General features: G+C 37.9%; 7 non-coding genes across 7 annotated transcripts; 3 read left to right on the top strand and 4 right to left on the bottom strand.

The window, feature by feature from the left end:
• Positions 1-10,233: 10,233 nt before the first annotated feature.
• TRNAA-UGC (transfer RNA alanine (anticodon UGC)) lies at positions 10,234-10,306 on the bottom strand. Its single transcript has one exon. It is a non-coding gene; the product is annotated as a tRNA-Ala (tRNA).
• An 84-nt stretch (positions 10,307-10,390) lies between these two features.
• On the bottom strand, positions 10,391-10,463 carry TRNAA-UGC (transfer RNA alanine (anticodon UGC)). Its single transcript has one exon. It is a non-coding gene; the product is annotated as a tRNA-Ala (tRNA).
• Positions 10,464-10,712: 249 nt separating this feature from the next.
• Positions 10,713-10,785, bottom strand: TRNAA-UGC (transfer RNA alanine (anticodon UGC)). Its single transcript has one exon. It is a non-coding gene; the product is annotated as a tRNA-Ala (tRNA).
• A 768-nt stretch (positions 10,786-11,553) lies between these two features.
• On the top strand, positions 11,554-11,626 carry TRNAA-UGC (transfer RNA alanine (anticodon AGC)). Its single transcript has one exon. It is a non-coding gene; the product is annotated as a tRNA-Ala (tRNA).
• A 1,066-nt stretch (positions 11,627-12,692) lies between these two features.
• TRNAA-UGC (transfer RNA alanine (anticodon UGC)) lies at positions 12,693-12,765 on the bottom strand. The gene has a single exon. It is a non-coding gene; the product is annotated as a tRNA-Ala (tRNA).
• Positions 12,766-19,748: 6,983 nt separating this feature from the next.
• TRNAA-UGC (transfer RNA alanine (anticodon UGC)) lies at positions 19,749-19,821 on the top strand. Its single transcript has one exon. It is a non-coding gene; the product is annotated as a tRNA-Ala (tRNA).
• A 1,192-nt stretch (positions 19,822-21,013) lies between these two features.
• TRNAA-UGC (transfer RNA alanine (anticodon UGC)) lies at positions 21,014-21,086 on the top strand. Its single transcript has one exon. It is a non-coding gene; the product is annotated as a tRNA-Ala (tRNA).
• Positions 21,087-22,295: the final 1,209 nt, after the last annotated feature.

Raw genomic sequence — 22,295 nt, 5'->3', positions numbered from 1 at the left:
AACTTACAACGGCAAGTACCTAAATTCACAAAAACACACATGTATGTGCATTCATGCACATGGGAAACTAAGAAAGGTAATGATAAACATGAGAAATTAAAATATACATAAAAAACTACATAGAATATAATAGGCAAGACAGAGAAACATAATACACAAAACACACAAAAACACATACAGTTCAATTTAGACGTTTTAGAAAATTACATTTTACAGTACATATCCCGCTAGCAAGGAGGACTTGTACTTCACCTTCAATGTTGATAATTTACCGTTAGATGCAATATCAGAATTTATGACATTCCAAATACGGGGGCCACTGTGACGAAAAGAATTCAAACTAAGTTGGCTTTTTTTTGCTTCAAAACAGTGGAATTTCTGAGAGGATCGGGTTTTATTAGCATGAAAACGTGAGTTAAACCCAAACAGTCCAATGATATTCATAAGGAGTAAATTATTAAATTTGCGGAACATTAGGATAGCAGTTTGCAATTTGTGAATAACATACACAGATTTTCAATGCTTTTTTTCTGTAGAATATGATTAGGCCTTAGCTTATGATGAGAAGTATTTGCGCAAATCAAATTGCAATAATTAAGATAGGGTAATATAAGTGAATTGACATAAATACTTGTTTTTCAGGCAAAACAGCGCGCAATTTGTACTGGAGTACTATACTTTAAAAAAACCTTACTACAAATTTTTATGCGATGTTCAGAAAAGGTTAAATGCTCGTTTAATATAACACCAAGAAAATTTACACTTTTGGAGACATTGTTTAATATGGTCATGAACAAGTTTGTTTCTGCAAAATGTAAATCAGCATCTTTTGCTCTATGTAAACTTGGTAGGGTTCGGCAATTCTGAGTGCAAAGACTACAAAGCAGCTTGTCCAGGCTCTTGTAACATGTCATTTAGATTACTGCAATAGTTTACTCTTTAGGATGCCCGATTCCCAAATTACAAGTAATTCAAAACTCTGCAGCATGACTAGTCACCCGTACTAAAAAAAACATTCCCACATCACACCTGTCTTAAAATTACTACATTGGCTCCCAGTCCAGTCGCGTGTAATGTTAAAGCACCGCTTTTAACTTATCAGTGCCTCCATGCAATGGCTCCAAAATATCCTATTGATTGTTTAGTTAAGTATATTATGTACCATCTCGCAATCTTAAATCAGCTCAGAAGGATCTTTTAAATTGTCATAGTGTTCAGACCAAGTTTTATAGAGAACGATCCTTTGCCCATGCTGCTTCTTCACTTTGGAATACCACCCATCTTAATTATGTAAAGAGAATACTCCTCCCCCAAGTTTAAATCCACTTTGAAAACACACTTATTCAAAAAGACTTTTGAATGAGTTGTCCTACGATTGCCTGCAAATTTTAATTTTTCTTTGCCTCTTCTCTCTCCTTCAAAAGCGCATAGGGACGCATTTGGCAGTGATATCCGCTATAGGCATGTATTATTATCAGGTTTCATGTATGTCGGTCGGTATACTTCTTTGATGGTTACTGTCTAATCCCAACTTTATCTTACTTGCAGTTTAGAAGCACGTCTTACATGCTTATTTCTTTCTTTCTTTTTTCCAGAAAGAGAGAAGTTCCTCTATTAAGCAGTCGAGACTTCTAAAATATTTGGCTAATTTTAACGTTTCTGAGGTGGTATACGGACAAATACCTTATCATTGTGCCATGATCGATGGTATATGACTGATTCGAAATTCATTCGTTTTCCCCCAGAACGGAATAGCAATCAAAGTATTATAACAGACGGGAAATCGTGATCATAATTGAAGAGTAATCACACTTTTAATTGGCACTCAACAGCCGGTCCACTTCATGAGATGTATAATGTTTACTAAAGACTTCGACTGCCCTTTTCTCAGTAATGAACACCATTCTCAAGACGAGCGCAAATTATGAGGATGACATTTTCCCACCGATTCAATACAGTAATTTTTGAGTTTCCCGGTAACATAACACGTGCAGCCTCTTCTTACATCCCATGTTTCCATTCACACAATTTATCATTATTCCATATCTATTTCAATTAATTCCTTCGATATGAAATCTCGTACGGAACAGCCGCAATGACAAATCGGGAATTTACATTGAATGCCATAACTATTCTTCCTTCGTTTTCTTTTTAATTTTACTCCAAACAAGAAACCAGAAAACGAAAGGGGGAACAAATGCAAACTTGGTCTTATGATGTCAATTATTTTTGTCTATTATTTTACTGAAAAGTTGGAAATATCTTAGAATCACATGACCGTGTTTTTTTAGGGCTCTAATACGTATAGGGAGTTTTCGCAACTGGGATGAAGTCAAGAACGGTATATTTTCATTTGGTCCAATGTCGATTCGTTCAATTGCCAACTCGTCTACTGTCATTTGGTCTACAATCAGTTTGCCAATATCCACATGGTCTAATTGCCATTTCTTTCACTCACCATTTCTTCTAATAAACAGTTGGTCCAATAAAAATTTAGTCCATATACCATTTGGTCTAATTAGACTAAGTTTTAATTGGGCAAAATGAATGAAAATAAAACGAATATCATACCAACTGGTTATGTGACGAAACTTGTGACTTGTTACTGAAACTTGTTATGGACTAACTTGTGATTAGACGAAGTGATGATTGGACCAAATGGTTATTGGACCAAATGGTTGTTAGACGAAATGTTGATGGACGGAATGGCATTATACTAAATGAGAGAAGACCATGTGGTGAGTGGACGATGTGGCAATTTACCTTCAACATAGTTAATATTAAAAACGCCCGCCGAATGACAGGAAACAACTGAACGGTCTTTGTCTGGGACGAATCAGCGGTTGCAAATATCGTTTTCCAAAAGTCCAGGACAAAACTACCTCTTTGATTCACCAATTTTCGATAAAGACTTCCTGGTTAAACTTTGTCATGAAGGGCATTTGACAACCATTTTCTATCTTCTTTAATTCCTCGCGGGCCGTAGAAGCGAATATTCCTTATTAAAATGAAGAGACCGACATCACGTGACCGAGATGCTGAAGAGGGCGTTCGTTTGGATTTTCAATTGAAATCGAAGGATCTACTCAAGTTTGTTGGAGCTGAGGAAATCTACGAGAAGAATTAAATATATATATATACATATATATAAATATATATATTTATATATATGTATATATATTTATATATATAGTCTCAATTAAAAGACGAAAGCTAAAGCAAATAATGGTGTCCTGCGTCATCTGTTGAGTTGGCCTCGCCTCATCTCATTATGTTTAATATTCACAACTCAACAGCGATTGGTGAAGTAAACTTATCATCACACTATATATATATATATATATATATATATATATATATATTTATATATATATATATATATATAATATATATATATATCCGTATATATATATGGGGGGTGATAAGAGCTCTCTTCAATCCGCTAAATACGGCCATGAAAGTGAAGCACAAATTCATTAAAACTAGAACACAAAAGGGGTTACTAATTTCTTAATATAAACGTGACTAATCATCCGGGCTTCTCCTTATCCTACTAATAAAAGAAAATTAAAAATAGCCCCACAGGATTTTTTTAAATAGAAAATTGATGTATGGCATGGAAAGTGGGGAACAGAGAGCAAATCCGCACGTAGGGCACGTAACGTCTTCTTAATTGATGAATGGATGATTCTAATTGATTATCATAACTTGCATCATTCATGGAAAACAAACAAGAGGAAAAGGTACAAACTCTACCCTACTTATGAACGTTTTTAGCGGTCACAATAAATCGTGTATCTACTCACTCGTAGCAAGCTCGCATGGCTGTCATTATGTAGACAGGCATGTCACACGGTCACGTAGCCAGTATCAAAAAATGATCGCGCATTATACAGCTTCTGTGATTGATATTGATAACTCGGCTCCAGAACCGAAATGTATGTTTTTGTCCCGTGAGAGTTCAATGTTGGAGGTAACACTGAATATCAAATTTTATACGTGGTCTATGAAATCGATATTGCGATTTTAAGTTTACTTATTCTGGGTAAGGTGATCGCATTGTGTTTTTTTTGTCTGATAAACTTTGACGAAGTGTATATGCATCAGAAGAAAGTTATCTTTCCATACATACTTAGACCATTACTTAATGGATTTGTGTTTTCCCTATAACGGTCTATAACATGTTTAAATTGAACGAAAAAAAAGATTGACAACGATAAAACGTGAAAATGAAAAAAATATGTTCTTTAGCCTTTTTTGATGAAAATGAAGCAAGCAAAGAAAATCCTACTGTTGCCGATTTGAAGAACACAAGCATATCAGATAGAAGATTCAAATAATATATTGTCTTCAGCAGGTCAAATGCAGGGACATTATGAATAGTACTTGACCTTTACCTGTTTATAACGCTTCCAATGGTTGCATTAACGAAGAACATAAGGAGCAGTTCCAGCAACACCATGAAAGGAATGTAAATTTAATTTCAACTGATTGGTTAAAAATACACGAGAATCTTACCCTTTTCTTATTTCCCCTATTTTAACTTATTCGATTTTTTTTTTTTTTGGGGGGGGGGGTAGGCGGGGGAGGGGGGGGGTTGCCCCCTTGCCAAAAGATACAAAAGCTGTTAAAAAAGATGAATATTGGAGAACCCGCGGGCATCGATCCCGGTACCTCTCGCATGCTAAGCGAGCGCTCTACCATCTGAGCTAGCTCCCCGTATTTTAATGCATAAGAGACTTTATACTTTAGTCATTCCCGACCTTTCGTTGGAGAACGCGAACGCTTAATTGCGACGGTAGCAGGGACCTGGGAACGATTTTTTCAGTGAGGGTGCTGAAATCTCTCCTGAAAGGTGGGGGGACACAATTGAGTTTTCCATTGTTCTTTTATACACACACACACCTCTAAGGGCACCACATGACACACACACACACACACCCACACGTACATACATATATGAAAGTCACTTCTTTGCTTTATTATAATAAAAGAATATAGATATATAATTAGACAATTCGAGCGCGAAGCGCGAGCTATTTTTTTTTTGGGGGGGGGGATTTAATGTTTTTTGTCCTGAAAATTGAACATTTTGAGCAATGTTTGTGGTCCTGAACAATATGCGTGTACCAAATAATAACTGCGAGCGCGATCAGCGAGAGCAGATACTTCTCATATGCGCTCTGGCCTGATCGAAAGGGACGTGTTATAAGGACTGTTTGCAGATACCCATGAAGACAATACATATATCAACAATCATATAATGCGAGCGAGAAGCGCGAGCTGAAAAAATTGACATTCCTACCGAAATACTGGAAATTCTAAGCACTTTTTGTAATCATGAACAGGATAGGTATATAACTATACAATTGATGCGAGACCGAAGCGCGAGCGGAAACAAAATTGAGATTCCTGACCAAAAACGAGACATTCAAAGCACTTTTTTCATCATGAACAGGATAGGTATATAACTATACAATTCATGCGAGCGCAAAGCGCGAGCGGAAACAAAATTGAGATTTCAGACCTAAAACGGGTCATTCTATTCATGTTTTGTAAATCAAGAAAATGATGGGTAATTGGAAGCGCGAGCAGAAATTTTTTGATATTATGATCTGAAACTTTAAAATTTAAGCACGTTTAAAGGGGTACCACATACCGAATGTAATATGGTTTAAACAGATAAAGAAAAATCAGACGAACAAGAGAATACAGATTTGATCAAAATCAGACAAGGAATATCAAATTTATTGCATTTTAAAGGTTAGCATTATTCCGGGGAAACAGTTTTAGGCATGTCTTCATTAATATTCAATGAGCAAAACTGATGATGTCATATCCCCATGACTTGTTCTTTTGTATTCTATTATATAAAATTAGGTTTATTCAATATTTTCCCTTCAAGAACCAACGCAGTAGAATTGACAACTGATTTGGTCCATTAGATATTCTTTGCTGCAACTTATTTGATTATAAGGGAGACATCATTCACACTGGTATGCAAAAAATGAAACAATTTTGATTCCATGAAATAGCATAAGAAAAAGGATAGTGGGGATGTGACGTCATCAACTCACCTATTAAATATTCATGACGACATGCATATCGCCATTTTCTCAAAATATTGCTAAACTTTAAAATCACATAATTTAACTATTTGTTATTAGATTTTGATAAGATGTGTTTATTTTGATAAAATGTATTTGATATGAATATTTTCAGCCTGGAGTACCACCCCCCCAAAAAAAGGCTTTGTATCTGAATAAACATGCGTGCGCGTGTTTAGATTTAGACCTAGGTATCTGGGCATTCTAAATACATTTTTTTATTATGAAAATCAATATTACGGGCGCGAGGCGCGAGCAGAAAATATTTGATATTCTGATCTGAGAAAGGGTGAATTTAAACACTACTTCAAGTATCGAAAAATTCTGAAGGGGGGAGGTTTCTACAAAACGTCGCTCATTTTCATTACATTCTGAAACATATCTACCAGATATCCAGGAGGTGCTGCATGCCTTTGGAAAATAACACACGCAGCACCTCCAAATTTTTTGGGTGCTTCAGCACCCCCGCTTCCCAGGGCCATGGGCAGGGCGAAAAAAAGACTGTGAAATTTGATTTCTATTGTCTGACTTGAAATTTGATTCGACATAAAACCTGGTGGGTGTTTCATAAAACTGTTCGAAAGTTAAGGGTGACTTTAAGAACGACTGGTGCATGATCCTTTCTTGTGATAAATGTGAGATTCATTGGGGGATGGTTTAGCGCGTGAAAGGATCACCAGTCGTTCTTAAAGTCGCTCTTAACTTACGAACAGCTTTATGAAACGGGCCCCAGAAGTTTCAAGTCCAACCACACCCATGTCCCTCCCTGCTATCGAGTAGTGTGTATGGTTATCACGTATCGCGCGCGACCACGTCTGTTAGTATCGGAGTGCAGGAGCTTGATCCGAGCTTGATCGAGTCGCGTTAGGCCTTGTTACAACCGATAATGTCGCAGCGACGCATAATGTCGCAATTGCGACATTATGCGTTGATTGTGACATTACGCGTTGGATGATTTTGGCATAATGTCACAGTCAACGCATAATGTCGTAGCTTAAATTACTAACGCATAACGTCGCAAGTCTTAACGCATAGTGTCGCATCGGTATTTTATTCAGGATTCGATATAAGATATGTTTTCACTCAGTAATTTGTTCAAGCTCTGTCATTTGAACAATTTAGTAAGTGTGTTTCGTTGGACAGGCGCGAAAACAGGGGGGGGGGCATTATTGAATTCATTATGATGAAAAGTGGTCACTTTTTAAAGAATTAATATTTTATCGTTGTTCATGACATTTTAGAAAGAAATTATATTTCGTATTGTAACTCGGAATGTACCGTATGACAATAATTTTATAAGCGATAGGTCCTATACCAATTTCCTCCGGGGGAGAGGGGAGCACGTGATAAATTAAAAACGCGTTGGTAAGTAGCGTGAGGGGCAGAATTAATGCCCATCCCCGGAAAAGTGAAAACTTTTCTTTCTTACTGAAGAGTTTCACAAAATTTAATAAAATGTGCACGAAATCGTTAAATATCACTTAAGATTCGTCTTTCACACTCCTCCTCACAGAATAAAATATGCGTATGTATTTCTTAAAAAAAACCCGGGCATTACAATGTTTTACATGCATTGAAAACCTATTTTCGTTTCTCTTTTAAATAACAAGAGCCCCCGAGCAGTGGCGGCACCATGATCTTAAAACTGGTGGGTGGCAAAGGAAAAGAGGGGGGGGGGGGGACAAAATTTATTTAGCATGTTTCACAAAATGGAGTGTGAAACGCGAGCTTAGTGACTAGGGCGCTGGATCCAACTAGTGGGTCCCTGCTGGAGTCCAGGGGCAGAGCACGCATACATACGTGTTTCTAATACAGTATATATATATACAGCGGGATTTCGCCAAAAGGGGGTGAGGCGCAGAATGTTTTCATTCATGTTTTCCCGATCGTCCGCCGCAAGCCATTTCTTGCTGTTGGTTTATAGATCGAGAGAGTAGTCCCAACTAAAGACTGAAGTCTTAAGTACACTTAATTAGCTTTATTCTTACAAACAAGATAGGCTATCTCACATTGCCTAAATAGATAATGAGAGCGCGAAGCGCGAGCTCAACTTTTTGGATATTTGATGCATTTAGACCAAAGCAATGAACATTCTGAGCAGTTTTTGGCAGTATAAGATATGCGAGCGAGAATCGCGCGCTAAATTTGTTAAATATTGATCGCACATTCCGAGTAACTAACAATGCAAAATATAATTTCTTTATTAAAATGTCAAAAACAACATTGAAATGTAATTAAAGTTAGATTTAATTTTCAGTTAGATGACTTTACTCTCTTGTAAAATAAGTTAAATTGCATGTATAGCGATATGCACAGATGATTGGTGGTATGCGTATACTTGCGTTTCACTATTATAGTCCACACATTAAAATTTTTCAAAGTCCACCCCCTTCTCCTGACAATGATTTCGATACTGACCCCCTCCCCTGCATCCACACCTGCCCCACCAAACACGCTCTTAAAAAACGTTCAGATGACAGAGCTTGCACAAATAATCAGTGAAAAAATATTTATGTCTTATATTTAACTCGAGTGCTGAAGCGAATACCGCTGCGACATTATGCGTTAGAACTTGCGACGTTATGCGTTAGTAGAAAAGCTACGACATTATGCGTTGACTGCGACATTATGCGTTGGACGCTTTTGGCATAATGTCGCAATCTGCGACATTATGCGTTGGTGTGACATTATGCGTTGCTGCGACATTATCGGTTGTAACAGGCCTATGTTATTGGAATATGTGAAAGATAGTAGCAAATGGTTTGTGATTGTCGGATGTGATAATTATGTACATTATAACATATTTAAAAAATACAGGGGGTAATCTGATTTCGTGGGGGTGCTGCCGCCTATGGAAAATAATACACGCAGCACCCCCAGCACCCCCGCTTTTCAGGTCCCTGGACGGTAGTTGATTTTGGAAGAGACTTTTGGGCCCGTCGTCATGGTCGTAAAACTCTGTCCTGCAATGCAAATAGTGTGACATGAATTTTTTTTTCGTTTCGCATCTGGAACAGAAACATTCAATCTGCGTTTCGTGTGCAAAATTCGGTTGCTACTATGTTAACAACGATATATCCGATTTAGGACGACTTTCCAAAGCCACACTTGGTTCCTCCCAGAGCTCGAGAGGCCGCCCGGGGGGCCCACTTCCATTGAAGAGTGGATACCAGGCGCGACCACGCGTAAAAAGGGAAAGAGTGGGCAAGTACGTTACGTATAGGCGTATGTAACGTTATAAGGGTGTCAAAAACGATGCTTAAAATACTGAAAAGGAGGATATGTTTTCAATACTTGTAGGGTTTCACAAGCTAAATACTTGTTAAGAGATGCATTTTCATAATCTGGAAAAGCCTCGCTTCCCTTGTTTAGGGTGCTTTTCGAAACCGCATGGTCGTGCCTGGTATCTACTCATCAATGGAAGTGGTCCCCCCGAAATTTGAATCTAACCCCCCATTTCTGTGGAAAGTAAAACATAATGCCCATTACATTGTGTGCTAGAGGCATATCGTTTGTGTAGGAGTAGACAAAAGAAAAAACCCCGCAAATTCGGCTGGTACGTGTTCAGACGTATACATGCTGTGTACATAATCAACGCATGCGAAATGGTTTCGGCTGGAGAGGTGATTTGACCCATGGAATCAATTGCCAGAGATCCACCAATAATCCACATTAAATGCAATATCGATTCGATGGACTGTAATGATCTATATCTAAGCCTGAATTCAGTAACTTTTTCCTCACTCAATATGTACTCGATTTGTTTGAAAAACCACTTTCTTATCCATGTCATAATCTATTGTAGGTCCTGCATTTCGAATATCTCCAGCCATCAGTCGTAATGTACATGCATGTATGGTGCAGGTGTCGGGGGAAATAATTTTGCACACGAAAAGCAGATCTGTAGGGCCTGTAACCCCCCTGTAACACAAAGCTTAGCATTGATTGTAGAGCAGTTTTCTACGTTTGGTTCTATTGACTATAATGTACAATCAATCTTAAAAATCAAGTGTATGATTAAGCGTTAACTTATGTGTTAGGGGACCCTAATATTAGCGTCCGTGAGGATTGCGAAAGGTGGCTATTAAATGCTCAAATAAATACAACTTGTTAAAAAAATTTGTATTGGAGAACCCGGGCATCGATCCCGGTACCTCTCGCATGCAAAGCGAGCGCTCTACCATCTGAGCTAGCTCCCCTTACTTTAATGCATAAGAGACTTTATATTTTAGTCATTAAGACAGTGTTCGAATAAATACATAATTGTTAAAAAGGTTTCGTTTTGGAGAACCCGGGCATCGATCCCGGTACCTCTCGCATGCAAAGCGAGCGCTCTACCATCTGAGCTAGCTCCCCTACCATGCCTACTTTAATGCATAAGAGACTTTATAATTTAGTCATTAAGACAGTGTTCAAATCAATACATAATTGTTAAAAAGGTTTCGTTTTGGAGAACCCGGGCATCGATCCCGGTACCTCTCGCATGCTAAGCGAGCGCTCTACCATCTGAGCTAGCTCCCCTTACTTTAATGCATAAGAGACTTTATATTTCAGTCATTAAGACAGTGTTCAAATAAATACATAATTGTTAAAAAGGTTTCGTTTTGGAGAACCCGGGCATCGATCCCGGTACCTCTCGCATGCAAAGCGAGCGCTCTACCATCTGAGCTAGCTCCCCTTACTTTAATGCATAAGAGACTTTATATTTCAGTCATTAAGACAGTGTTCAAATAAATACATAATTGTTAAAAAGGTTTCGTTTTGGAGAACCCGGGCATCGATCCCGGTACCTCTCGCATGCTAAGCGAGCGCTCTACCATCTGAGCTAGCTCCCCTTAGTTTAATGCATAAGAGACTTTATAATTTAGTCATTAAGACAGTGTTCAAATAAATACAATTTGTTAAAAAAGTTTCGTTTTGGAGAACGCAGGCATCGATCCTGGTACCTCTCGCATGCAAAGTGAGCACTCTACCATCTGAGCTAGCTCCCCTACCATGCCTACTTTAATGCATAAGAGACTTTATATTAATTTATTTCATACTGCTGGCATATTGTATTATTACATAATTATATTATCAATATCAGCTAGAATTCCTTAAATTCCTTAAACAAATTTGTGGATATATTGGCAGCAATGCTCATGAAGTAGAGATGCCTGACTTATTGGTATTAAAACAGGCAGCGAATTATAAATCAAACAAAGTTAGGTTCAATCAATAATTTAATCTTCCTCATGGAAATACTGAATTCACAAAATGAATATTTATGATTCACATTCACTGGTAATAAGGGGAGCTAGCTCAGATGGTAGAGCGCTCGCTTAGCATGCGAGAGGTACCGGGATCGATGCCCGGTTTCTCCAAAACGAAACTTTTTTAACAAATTGTATTTATTTGAACACTGTCTTAATGACTAAAATTTAAAGTCTCTTATGCATTAAAGTAAGGGGAGCTAGCTCAGATGGTAGAGCGCTCGCTTTGCATGCGAGAGGTACCGGGATCGATGCCCGGGTTCTCCAAGACGAAACTTTTTTTACAACTTGTATTTATTTGAGCATTAATTGAGTAAAATGGAAAGTATCTTATGTATTAGAAAAAGGGGAGCTAGCTCTGATGGTAGAGTGCTCGCTTAGCATGCAAAAGGTACCGGGATCGATGCCCGGGATCTCCAAAACAAAACTTTTTTTAACAACTTGTATTTATTTGAGCATTTAATGAGTAAAACATAAAGTCTGATATGCATTAAAGTAAGGGGAGCTACACAGTAAAAAAAAATTATACAACGCTGTTTACTATATGAACCTTACAGTAATTGTTTAAACAGTTTAAACAACTGTTTAAATCTTAAGCAACTAATTTTAATTTTCAATATCTAATTGTCAGTAAATTAAACATGATTGTTTAAACGGTTAAACAAATACTGTAAGGTTCATATAGTAAACAACGTTGTATAAAATCTTAAACAGCGTTTTTTCTGTGTAGCTCAGATGGTAGAGCGCTCGCTTAGCATGGGAGATGTACCGGGATCGGTGCCCGGGTTCTCCAAAACGGAACTTTTTTAACAACTTGTATTTATTTGAACATTGTCTTAATGACTAAAAAATCTTTTAAGACAGTGTTCAAATAAATACAATTTGTTAAAAAACTTTCACATTGGAGAACCCGGGCATCGATCCCGGGAGCTTGCTCCCCTTACTTTAATTCATAAGAGACTTTATATTTTAGTAATTAAGACAGTGTTCAAATAAATACAAGTTGTTAAAAAAAAGTATCGTTTTGGAGAACCCGGGCACCGATCCCGGTACCTCTCGCATGCAAAGCGAGCGCTCTACCATCTGAGCTAGCTCCCCTTACTTTAATGCATATCAGACTTTATATTTTAGTCATTAAATGCTCAAATAAATACAAGTTGTTAAAAAATTTCGTATTGGAGAACCCGGGCATCGATCCCGGTACCTCTCGCATGCTAAGCGAGCGCTCTACCATCTGAGCTAGCTCCCCTTACTTTAATGCATAAGAGACTTTATATTTTAGTCATTAAGACAGTGTTCAAATAAATACATAATTGTTAAAAAGGTTTCGTTTTGGAGAACCCGGGCATCGATCCCGGTACCTCTCGCATGCAAAGCGAGCGCTCTACCATCTGAGCTAGCTCCCCTACCATGCCTACTTTAATGCATAAGAGACTTTATAATTTAGTCATTAAGACAGTGTTCAAATAAATACAATTTGTTAAAAAAGTTTCGTTTTGGAGAACGCAGGCATCGATCCCGCCTCTCGCATGCAAAGTGAGCGCTCTACCATCTGAGCTAGCCCCCTACCATGCCTACTTTAATGCATAAGAGACTTTATATTAATTTATTTCATACTGCTGGCATATTGAATTATTACATAATTATATTATCAATATCAGCTAGAATTCTTTAAATTCCTTAAATAAATTTGTGGATATATTGGCAGCAATGCTCATGAAGTAGAGATGCCTGACTTATTGGTATTAAAACAGGCAGCGAATTATAAATCAAACAAAGTTAGGTTCAATCAATAGTTTAATCTTCCTCATGGAAATACTGAATTCACAAAATGAATATTTATGATTCACATTCACTGGTAATAAGGGGAGCTAGCTCAGATGGTAGAGCGCTCGCTTAGCATGCGAGAGGTACGGGGATCGATGCCCGGGTTCTCCAAAACGATACTTTTTTAACAACTTGTATTTATTTGAACACAGTCTTAATGACTAAAATAAAAAAAGTTCCTTATGCATTAAAGTAAGGGGAGCTAGCTCAGATGGTAGAGCGCTCGCTTAGCATGCGAGAGGTACCGGGATCGATGCCCGGGTTCTCCAATGTGAAAGTTTTTTAACAAATTGTATTTATTTGAACACTGTCTTAAAAGATTTCTTAGTCATTAAGACAATGTTCAAATAAATACAAGTTGTTAAAAAAAGTTTTGTATTGGAGAACCCGGGCATCGATCCCGGTTCCTCTCGCATGCTAAGCGAGCGCTCTACCATCTGAGCTAGCTCCCCTTACCATGCTTACTTTAATGCATAAGAAACTTTATATTCCAGTCATTAAGACAATGTTCAAATAAATACAAGTTGTTAAAAAAGTTTTGTATTGGAGAACCCGGGCATCGATCCCGGTACCTCTCGCATGCTAAGCGAGCGCTCTACCATCTGAGCTAGCTCCCCTTACTTTAATACATGTCAGACTTTATGTTTTACTCATTAAATGCTCAAATATATACAAGTTGTTAAAAAAGTTTCGTTTTGGAGATCCCGGGCATCGATCCCGGTACCTTTTGCATGCTAAGCGAGCACTCTACCATCAGAGCTAGCTCCCCTTACTTTAATGCATAAGAGACTTTAAATTTTAGTCATTAAGACAGTGTTCAAATAAATACAATTTGTTAAAAATGTTTCACATTGGAGAACCCGGGCATCGATCCCGGTACCTATCGCATGCAAAGCGAGCGCTCTACCATCTGAGCTAGCTCCCCTTATTCGAATGCATTAGATACTTTACATTGGTTGTTGTTTGAAGGTTTGCATGGTGGTATGTACAATCGCTGATGTGGTTTACGGTACACCATGTGAAGTGTTGTAGAAACAGTGGATAGGAGAAGAGAAGAAATGGATAGGCGAGAAAGTGGAGATTTGAGAGTAGAGTATTCTTTCTTGAAAGTAGTCCTGAAAAGGACTGTAAACCAGGAAAGATTGATGAGTTGAGAACAGCTTGAGTAGTAGAGCTAGTGAGGAGATGCTGGCTTGAGTCGGCGAGTAGAGATGATGAGCAGTAGAGAGACTCGACGTTTCGGGCAGGTTGACTGTCCGTCTTCACTCCTAAAGACGGACAGTCAACCTGCCCGAAACGTCGAGTCTCTCTACTGCTCATCATCTCTACTCGCCGACTCAAGCCAGCATCTCCTCACTAGCTCTACTACTCAAGCTGTTCTCAACTCATCAATCTTTCCTGGTTTACAGTCCTTTTCAGGACTACTTTCAAGAAAGAATACTCTACTCTCAAATCTCCACTTTCTCGCCTATCCATTTCTTCTCTTCTCCTATCCACTGTTTCTACAACACTTCACATGGTGTACCGTAAACCACATCAGCGATTGTACATACCACCATGCAAACCTTCAAACAACAACCAATGTAAAGTATCTAATGCATTCGAATAAGGGGAGCTAGCTCAGATGGTAGAGCGCTCGCTTTGCATGCGATAGGTACCGGGATCGATGCCCGGGTTCTCCAATGTGAAACATTTTTAACAAATTGTATTTATTTGAACACTGTCTTAATGACTAAAATTTAAAGTCTCTTATGCATTAAAGTAAGGGGAGCTAGCTCTGATGGTAGAGTGCTCGCTTAGCATGCAAAAGGTACCGGGATCGATGCCCGGGATCTCCAAAACGAAACTTTTTTAACAACTTGTATATATTTGAGCATTTAATGAGTAAAACATAAAGTCTGACATGTATTAAAGTAAGGGGAGCTAGCTCAGATGGTAGAGCGCTCGCTTAGCATGCGAGAGGTACCGGGATCGATGCCCGGGTTCTCCAATACAAAACTTTTTTAACAACTTGTATTTATTTGAACATTGTCTTAATGACTGGAATATAAAGTCTCTTATGCATTAAAGTAAGCATGGTAAGGGGAGCTAGCTCAGATGGTAGAGCGCTCGCTTAGCATGCGAGAGGAACCGGGATCGATGCCCGGGTTCTCCAATACAAAACTTTTTTTAACAACTTGTATTTATTTGAACATTGTCTTAATGACTAAGAAATCTTTTAAGACAGTGTTCAAATAAATACAATTTGTTAAAAAACTTTCACATTGGAGAACCCGGGCATCGATCCCGGTACCTCTCGCATGCTAAGCGAGCGCTCTACCATCTGAGCTAGCTCCCCTTACCATGCTTACTTTAATTCATAAGAGACTTTATATTTTAGTCATTAAGACAGTGTTCAAATAAATACATAATTGTTAAAAAGGTTTCGTTTTGGAGAACCCGGGCATCGATCCCGGTACCTCTCGCATGCTAAGCGAGCGCTCTACCATCTGAGCTAGCTCCCCTTACTTTAATGCATATCAGACTTTATATTTTAGTCATTAAATGCTCAAATAAATACAAGTTGTTAAAAAAATTCGTATTGGAGAACCCGGGCATCGATCCCGGTACCTCTCGCATGCTAAGCGAGCGCTCTACCATCTGAGCTAGCTCCCCTTACTTTAATGCATAAGAGACTTTATATTTTAGTCATTAAGACAGTGTTCAAATAAATACAATTTGTTAAAAAAGTTTCGTTTTGGAGAAAGCAGGCATCGATCCCGGTACCTCTCGCATGCAAAGCGAGCGCTCTACCATCTGAGCTAGCTCCCCTACCATGCCTACTTTAATGCATAAGAGACTTTATAATTTAGTCATTAAGACAGTGTTCAAATAAATACAATTTGTTAAAAAAGTTTCGTTTTGGAGAACGCAGGCATCGATCCCGGTACCTCTTGCATGCAAAGTGAGCGCTCTACCATCTGACCTAGCTCCCCTACCATGCCTACTTTAATGCATAAGAGACTTTATAATTTAGTCATTAAGACAGTGTTCAAATAAATACAATTTGTTAAAAAAGTTTCGTTTTGGAGAACGCAGGCATCGATCCCGGTACCTCTCGCATGCAAAGTGAGCGCTCTACCATCTGAGCTAGCTCCCCTTACTTTAATGCATAAGAGACTTTATATTTTAGTCATTAAGACAGTGTTCAAATAAATACAATTTGTTAAAAAAGTTTCGTTTTGGAGAACGCAGGCATCGATCCCGGTACCTCTCGCATGCAAAGTGAGCGCTCTACCATCTGACCTAGCTCCCCTACCATGCCTACTTTAATGCATAAGAGACTTTATAATTTAGTCATTAAGACAGTGTTCAAATAAATACAATTTGTTAAAAAAGTTTCGTTTTGGAGAACACAGGCATCGATCCCGGTACCTCTCGCATGCAAAGTGAGCGCTCTACCATCTGAGCTAGCTCCCCTATCATGCTTACTTTAATGCATAAGAGGCTTTATAATTTAGTCATTAAGACAGTGTTCAAATAAATACAATTTGTTAAAAAAGTTTCGTTTTGAAGAACGCAGGCATCGATCCCGGTACCTCTCGCATGCAAAGTGAGCGCTCTACCATCTGAGCTAGCTCCCCTACCATGCCTACTTTAATGCATAAGAGACTTTATATTAATTTATTTCATACTGCTGGCATATTGTATTATTACATAATTATATTATCAATAACAGCTAGAATTTTATTTTATTTATTTATTTATTTATTGATATATTCATATTCCACAATCATCAAAGTACATTTATAATAAATCATTTTAACACTGAAAGAATGCATAACACACAGGATTGAAACGTAGCAATGAAATGAAAAAAGTGGAGGGACCTACTAAAAAGCAAAGCTTGTAAAATGTAGACCCCCTATCAAAATTTTATACAAGGGTAATATGATATAAGTAGAGTAAAATAATCAGCAAAATTCTATAAAATTATATATAAACACTGTAACACAAATGTATTTACACTATATACAAAATTAAATATTGACTTTAAAATAATCAATACTACCGTGGGTAAGTATGAGGTTCACAAAATATTTGATTGAATCAATAAGAATTCAGAATAAATTTTTTTGTGAGTAATTTAAATCGGTTTAGATTAGCTGCCTCTTTTATTACTCTGTCCAGAGAATTCCAGAGTTTTGGTCCTGTGAAAAATACAGTTTTGCTAGAAAATACTGTTCTACTTTTGGGTAAGTGATAGTCATTTGAATGTCTCGTATTATATGAATGTAAAGTATTGTTTCTCATAAATTTCTTTTGTAGGACATTAGGTACACTATTTCTATCTAGCTTATACATGAATTGGAATAGTTGCAAGCGGTACAGGTCATTGACTTTAAGGATACGTTTATGACGAAACAATTCATCTGTATGAGCTCTAAAGGACATATTGCATATTATTCTCAGTACTTTTTTCTGAAGTAGCAAGACTTTATTGAGTCTCGTTTGAGAGGCATTACCCCATGCCAGAATTCCATAATTAAGATATGGTAGAATTAATGCACAATACAACATGGATAGCGCCTTTGCTGGAAGAGCGTTTTTAAGCTTATTGATGACTCCAATATTTCTTGCCACAGTTTTGCAAATATTGTTGATATGAGCATTCCACGTAAGCTTGTGATCAATAGTAAGACCTAAGAATTTTGTTGTTTGCACTTCTTTGATTTCAGTATTATCTAAAAGTATTTGATGCGGTAGATGTTTCAACGAATGACTACAAAGCATATAATTAGTTTTTTGCAGATTCAATGACAGTTTGTTGGCTTTAATCCAGTTTGTTACTTTTTTAAATTCTGCATTCATAGTGCTCACAAGTACATGTGGATCATGATGTGTAAAGAAAATATTGGAATCATCAGCAAAGAGAATAAATGAGAGAACATGAGATGAATTTTTCATATCATTAACATAAAGTACAAATAGCAAAGGGCCAAGAATACTACCTTGTGGAAATTCCTTAAATAAATTTGTGGATATATTGGCAGCAATGCTCATGAAGTAGAGATGCCTGACTTATTGGTATTAAAACAGGCAGCGAATTATAAATCAAACAAAGTTAGGTTCAATCAATAGTTTAATCTTCCTCATGGAAATACTGAATTCACAAAATGAATATTTATGATTCACATTCACTGGTAATAAGGGGAGCTAGCTCAGATGGTGGCTTAGCATGCGAGAGGTACGGGGATCGATGCCCGGGTTCTCCAAAACGATACTTTTTTTAACAACTTGTATTTATTTGAACACAGTCTTAATGACTAAAATAAAAAGTTCCTTATGCATTAAAGTAAGGGGAGCTAGCTCAGATGGTAGAGCGCTCGCTTAGCATGCGAGAGGTACCGGGATCGATGCCCGGGTTCTCCAAAACGATACTTTTTTAACAATTTGTATTTATATGAGCATTTAATGAATACAATGTAAAGTATAATCGCTGATGTGGTTTACGGTACACCATGTGAAGTGTTGTAGAAACAGTGGATAGGAGAAGAGAAGAAATGGATAGGCGAGAAAGTGGAGATTTGAGAGTAGAGTATTCTTTCTTGAAAGTAGTCCTGAAAAGGACTGTAAACCAGGAAAGATTGATGAGTTGAGAACAGCTTGAGTAGTAGAGCTAGTGAGGAGATGCTGGATTGAGTCGGCGAGTAGAGATGATGAGCAGTAGAGAGACTCGACGTTTCGGGCAGGTTGACTGTCCGTCTTTAGGAGTGAAGACGGACAGTCAACCTGCCCGAAACGTCGAGTCTCTCTACTGCTCATCATCTCTACTCGCCGACTCAAGCCAGCATCTCCTCACTAGCTCTACTACTCAAGCTGTTCTCAACTCATCAATCTTTCCTGGTTTACAGTCCTTTTCAGGACTACTTTCAAGAAAGAATACTCTACTCTCAAATCTCCACTTTCTCGCCTATCCATTTCTTCTCTTCTCCTATCCACTGTTTCTACAACACTTCACATGGTGTACCGTAAACCACATCAGCGATTGTACATACCACCATGCAAACCTTCAAACAACAACCAATGTAAAGTATCTAATGCATTCGAATAAGGGGAGCTAGCTCAGATGGTAGAGCGCTCGCTTTGCATGCGATAGGTACCGGGATCGATGCCCGGGTTCTCCAATGTGAAACATTTTTAACAAATTGTATTTATTTGAACACTGTCTTAATGACTAAAATTTAAAGTCTCTTATGCATTAAAGTAAGGGGAGCTAGCTCAGATGGTAGAGCGCTCGCTTAGCATGCGAGAGGTACCGGGATCGATGCCCGGGTTCTCCAAAACGATACTTTTTTAACAACTTGTATTTATTTGAACACAGTCTTAATGACTAAAATAAAAAGTTCCTTCTGCATTATAGTAAGGGGAGCTAGCTCAGCTGGTAGAGCGCTCGCTTTGCATGCGAGAGGTACCGGGATCGATGCCCGGGTTCTTAAAAAGGATACTTTTTTAACAACTTGTATTTATTTGAACACTGTCTTAATGACTAAAATATAAAGTCTCTTATGCATTAAAGTAAGGGGAGCTAGCTCAGATGGTAGAGCGCTCGCTTTGCATGCGAGAGGTACCGGGATCGATGCCCGGGTTCTCCAAAACGAAACCTTTTTAACAATTATGTATTTATTTGAACACTGTCTTAATGAATAAAATATAAAGTCTCTTATGCATTGAAGTAAGCATGGTAGGGGAGCTAGCTCAGATGGTAGAGCGCTCGCTTAGCATGCGAGAGGTACCGGGATCGATGCCCGGGTTCTCCAATACAAAACTTTTTTAACAACTTGTATTTATTTGAACATTGTCTTAATGACTGAAATATAAAGTCTCTTATGCATTAAAGTAAGCATGGTAAGGGGAGCTAGCTCAGATGGTAGAGCGCTCGCTTTGCATGGGAGATGTACCGGGATCGGTGCTCGGGTTCTCCAAAACGAAACTTTTTTAACAACTTGTATTTATTTGAACATTGTCTTAATGACTAAAAAATCTTTTAAGACAGTGTTCAAATAAATACAATTTGTTAAAAAACTTTCACATTGGAGAACCCGGGCATCGATCCCGGTACCTCTCGATGCCCGGGTTCTCCAAAAAATACTTTTTTAACAACTTGTATTCATTTGAACACAGTCTTAATGACTAAAATAAAAAAGTTCCTTATGCATTAAAGTAAGGGGAGCTAGCTCAGATGGTAGAGCGCTCGCTTAGCATGCGAGAGGTACCGGGATCGATGCCCGGGTTCTCCAAAACGATACTTTTTTAACAACTTGTATTTAATTGAACACTGTCTTAATGACTAAAATATAAAGTCTCTTATGCATTAAAGTAAGGGGAGCTAGCTCAGATGGTAGAGCGCTCGCTTAGCATGCGAGAGGTACCGGGATCGATGCCCGGGTTCTCCAAAACGAAACTTTTTTAACAATTTGTATTTATATGAGCATTTAATGACTAAAATTTAAAGTCTCTTATGCATTAAACTAAGGGGAGCTAGCTCAGATGGTAGAGCGCTCGCTTAGCATGCGAGAGGTACCGGGATCGATGCCCGGGTTCTCCAAAACGATACTTTTTTAACAACTTGTATTTATTTGAACACAGTCTTAATGACTAAAATAAAAAGTTCCTTATGCATTAAAGTAAGGGGAGCTAGCTCAGCTGGTAGAGCGCTCGCTTTGCATGCGAGAGGTACCGGGATCGATGCCTGGGTTCTTAAAAAGGATACTTTTTTAACAACTTGTATTTATTTGAACACTGTCTTAATGACTAAAATATAAAGTCTCTTATGCATTAAAGTAAGGGGAGCTAGCTCAGATGGTAGAGCGCTCGCTTTGCATGCGAGAGGTACCGGGATCGATGCCCGGGTTCTCCAAAACGAAACCTTTTTAACAATTATGTATTTATTTGAACACTGTCTTAATGAATAAAATATAAAGTCTCTTATGCATTGAAGTAAGCATGGTAGGGGAGCTAGCTCAGATGGTAGAGCGCTCGCTTAGCATGCGAGAGGTACCGGGATCGATGCCCGGGTTCTCCAATACAAAACTTTTTTAACAACTTGTATTTATTTGAACATTGTCTTAATGACTGAAATATAAAGTCTAAAGTCAAAAAGGGGCCTAAGCTTTCGATCCTAGCAGAATCTTCGTCGGAGGCAAAATGACAAACATATAAAGTGGAACAACCATAATATAGACCACAAACAAGCTACAGCAACACTAGAAACAAGGAGACAAAAGGGGCATTAGTGAGTAGAGAAGACCAATCAGGTTAGTGAAGGGGATGAAAGAAAAGGAGTAGGCAGACACAAAGGGAAGTTAGTGTAAGTAAGGCCAAGAGGGATTAAGATAATGAGGCAGGCAACATCAAACAGGATCTGGAACAAAACAGTGATAGAGGGATGAATAACTAGAGAATTAGTGAGAGGTGGGTCAAACAGGTTACAAAGAAAGGCTTAATAAACTGGTGCATAAGAGTGGAGAAAAAAAAGGAAGAAAAAGAATGGGGAACAACTGATAATGTGCAAAGGACATATACGTATATATGATAAAGCATTAAACAAACTAAGAGAAGAAGGTAAGTGTAAATATGTATCTATAAGTGATATGTATATAAATATATCCAAAAAGGAAATGTATATGAAAAAATATATAAATATATACACATATGGTGTAACTGATATGGTAATCCGCTAGGTGTGACGGGAAAAAACATAAGACTATATAGCAGGAAAGAAGAAGAAAAAAAAAAAAACCTGTATATGTGAAAAAGAGGAAGCAAATTGCCTAAAAAGGTAAAAGCAAATATAGAAGAGAGGGGGTGTATTATGAAGAAACCATAGTATACATGTAAATAAGCAAATGTGGTAAATCTAAAAGAGGTGAGTGGAGAAAAAACAAATATATATACACTGTTGGTCATAATGGTGGAATAATTATTTTTACCCCAGTTTAGGGAAGGATTTAAAAAAATTATTTATTTCTAATAGATCTAGATAATGGCATACATTCTCAGATTTTATTGAATATTGATTTGCGAGTGTTTCTTTTGCGTGACTGCTAAATCATATGTGTGCTACTAT

This window comes from Lytechinus pictus, chromosome 13, assembly GCF_037042905.1.
Source record: "Lytechinus pictus isolate F3 Inbred chromosome 13, Lp3.0, whole genome shotgun sequence".
Taxonomy (NCBI): Eukaryota; Metazoa; Echinodermata; class Echinoidea; order Temnopleuroida; family Toxopneustidae; genus Lytechinus; species Lytechinus pictus.
Note: the sequence above shows the minus strand (reverse complement) of the source record. Positions and strands in the feature narration are given on the sequence as shown.